Genomic DNA, 3,922 nt, shown 5'->3' with positions numbered 1-3,922 from the left:
TTATGTTGCCATATGAAGAAAAGCTTCCTATGTGCAAAGCTGAAAACAGCTAGTAGCTCTCAAACACTAGGTTTGCACAGTTGATGCAAAAAGAAAATATCAAAACATTCATCAGAGGAATAGCTGAGGGCTACAAGGGACATCAACTACTTGAAATCAAGAACCTCACACATGCACTGCAAATAGTGGTTTCAAGGAAATATCCACATCTATTAATCATAGACAAAGTGGACACTTTACTCTTACTCCAGTTTAGTAAGCATGTTTTAAATAACTTTCCTCTTCCTGCTCTGTCATAACCTGGCACAACTAAGCCTACAGAGCCAAATTAGTAGGACTGCCTTTATTCTGCAGTTTCTCCCTGCATAGTCACTGACTTTCAGTATTGTTCCTTTTCATAAAGAAGGAAGATTATCAAGGCTAGATACCAGAAAGAGATGCTAGATTGACAGAAAGCTGGTATTTCCTCCTTTCATGAGCTTATAATTTGAGATCTCATGTTTTGATCCAATGAAGGCATACTTATTTTCATAAATACTAGCTGATGGTTGAACTAAATTCAGGAAGTTCTTAAGGATTGTTTTGGCCAATGACAGCCAGGTACTACTTTCCTGGCTGAGGAAAGTACTGTTTTTCCCCTGTATTTACACAATGTCATTGGCATTAAGTTTTATCAGCTTGTATTGTTTTTATACCTTTCCGAAACCAAATTATTAAGTAAGCCTCAGTTATTTTTGGTTGTGAAGAATAACAGATATACAATTGGTAGCTTACTCTTTGAAACAAATACTAAAAAAGCTACTCCAGTAGAGGCATCTTTAAAAAAAACAACCAACCAACAAAAAAAAAAAACACTAGCATATATAAAAAAATACTTTTATCCCAAGCAATCTCAGGTTATTTGCTTCAGGACTGAACTGTTTAAAAGTGTTAGCATAACTTACATTTCTCTTTCTGAAATATTCTGTGAAGAATTCAGAACTGCAAAGATATTCACAAGCATCTTTAAAAAATACCACTTTGGTGAACTAATGCCTCAAGTAGTGACAGCAACTTGTGTTTAGTCTTCAAGTAATCTTTCCCTTAATGATATACCTGTACTATGAAAGATGACAGTTAACTTCAGGAGAGAAGGATTTGATTTCAGCATGATAGTTTTAGCACTCATTTGCTTACCTCCCTCCTGGGACAGCTTCTTTTAGTTCACAAATCCGATTGCAGAAGATCTAGTTAGTGTTCTCTCGCTTTTATCAATTTAAAAGAGAGATTATTCAGATTATTCTTTTTCAAGTACAGAATTCCCCCTTCTTTAAATAGGGAAAGTCAGCCTACCAACTAGACCTACTACGGGGGGGGGGGGGGGGGCGGGGCAGGGGTGAGCTCCATTAAAGCTCAAAGAGAAATAAACTTACTGATATAACCATAATTTTTACTGTATTAGTGATTTTTCCTTATCATTATTTGTTTTTACTTATCTTTTATTGTGAGACTTCCTAAACCCCAGCAGCAGTCTGACAAATGAAAGAACAATAGCCACACCTTTGAAATGACATTAGAACTTTTTTCATATTTACCTCTCCTCTCTTCCCTGCCCCCCCCAAACACCATCAGTAATTTTGAGGAAAAGATCACTGTTCTGCTTTCTACACTGCTGGAAATTAAGCCTCACACCTACCCTGCTGCAGCTGAGATGAGAGAGCATCAAGGTTAGAAAGGATTGAACTTCTATCCCAGTCCTTCACCTAAGTGGCTTAGAAGATTTATATGGCAGTGATTGATTACAGAGGCTTCTGAATAATCATAAAAATGAAGAGGAATTATCACTTTCCAATTTAACATTCTAGTTCTGTCTTCCTACTGAACCGGTATGCTGTGCTCAGTCAGCGTTCTAGCTCAAATTTCTGCTTTGCACAATAATCCTGGTTTCACTAAACATGTCAAATGCTAAGTTTGAAGTGTTTACAGTTCAGTTTCAGGAAAGGTGCAAGAGAAATACACCAGCATTCACAGGATTTTAGTAGCTATGCTGCAAGTCAGTAAGCTAGCCCTCGAAAAAAAAAACTTTCCCACATGTTTTCCTTGAAACGAAACCACATCACCATCACTTTTCTATAGACCTTGCAATACAAGTTGCAAGTTAAGGCTTCCAGATCAGTTACTCCAATTCTGTTTGCGGTGCAAGTTCAAGATAGGCACTTAACAATTCCAGTACCCTTGCAATTCCTCGTAACTTGTCAGAGGTCTGAACTATGCAGACTAAACGGGGCACTCATGCCACACACAAGAATAAGAGCCAACCCTGCCAAGGGACACAGAGCCATCCCACTTCCCTCTGTACCACATTGCAAGTTGGCCATTTCTCTCAGATTTTTACAAGTCAACACTGCGTTAGCAAGGCTTGCCGAGTGCGCTGGACCCTGTGCTAGGCGCTTCCCCAGCAGGGATGGACTATTGAAAACAAGCTGCTGAATAGCAGCCATGCTCAACTAAATAAACGCATATTTGTTAAAGAGGTTAACAATCAGTGCACATACCATGCAGGGTGGCGTAACACTGAACAAATGCGTATTCGGGATTATCACAAATACCTTCCCTAGAACACAAGTGGCAAAAGCCAGAGAAGCTATGAAGGATTTTTTTTTTTTTTTTTTTTTTTTTAAATAGCAGAACAATGACAGCTAAGAGAAAGGTAAGACAGCAACAGAAGAAACATTTTCCAAATATTAAGCTGTCTGTCAGATGGTCACCAGTCACCCACATTCCAGAAATACAACCCCCCCACACACACACACGCCAGGATACACATAGGCTACGGCTGTTGCGAGTGTTCACCCATAACTTCCACTGCACCCTTTTCACTGTGCTGAAGCATTTGCCTTGCACAGAGGTGCTGGGGAAGGTACAAGCTACTTCCTTCAGACCCCCCCCCCCAACCCAATAAATTGTAGGGTACAGCATTAAATAAGAGAAACAGCAAGGTATCTGGAAGCATCAGAGAGATCTAAACAGGAGTGAGAGAGCAGTTAAACTTCTGCCCAAGCTGCAAAAGGAAAGGACTTTTCCCATGTGCACTAAATTTTAAGTATAAAGAAAGCAAACATCTGCCTGACAACCTCAGCACGCTCTCTCAGAAGAGGAGAGACTTGGGGCAGTTCCTTTCCTTGATAAAAGCCCCCATCCACAGGCACAAGCAGTCACGGCAGCTCAGCAGCCTTTGCTTCTACTAAGATTTCCCAAGTCCTCGGGGCACACAGCAAGCAAAGGCCAGCACACAGCCGCAACACAGCCTGCCCCGTGCCACCGGCGGGCTGACCTCCTAAACGAGGACGAGGGCTCCCGCCACCCTCTCGAAGCAGCGGCCCAGCTGCGAGGTCACTCACCCGTTCCCGCGAGGGGTGGACATGGCCTTCGTCCTCTCCAGCAAGGATCCGAGGGAGGAGCGACCGCAGCAGCGCCGGGAGCTCTTGCCATGCAGAGCAGGTCCAACGCTGGCTCAGGAGACACCACAGGTGCTGCACAGCCGCTTCAGGGCCACTCGGGGCCCCACACTGCACCTGGTGGCAGGCACCCACAGCCCCCCAGCCACAGTGTTTCTATTCCAAAGAAGGATATTCTTTGCTTTGACAGACTGAAAACTTGGTTTTAAGCTCCTGTTTTACACTGGCAAGGGTTTCCCCAAAAATGCAGGAGGAAGACTTGGAGCAGAGGGCAAGCACAGAGTGCTTGGTCATTAGTTCTCTCAGTCAGCCGGGACAGAACAAATGCACGCAGACACACACAGCTTAACACTAGCTTCCCAAGCAGCAACAACTGTGGCACTGTGCAACCACTCCAAAAGGTTTCTGCTTCCTTTTGCTTCCCCACACTGGGTAAGGGAGGGGAGGAAGGACGGAAAGTCTTTCTGCACTTACCGCAGTGCTGC

This window comes from Dromaius novaehollandiae, chromosome 13 (genome assembly GCF_036370855.1).
Source record: "Dromaius novaehollandiae isolate bDroNov1 chromosome 13, bDroNov1.hap1, whole genome shotgun sequence".
Taxonomy (NCBI): domain Eukaryota; kingdom Metazoa; phylum Chordata; class Aves; order Casuariiformes; family Dromaiidae; genus Dromaius; species Dromaius novaehollandiae.
This window is presented reverse-complemented; position numbering follows the sequence as displayed.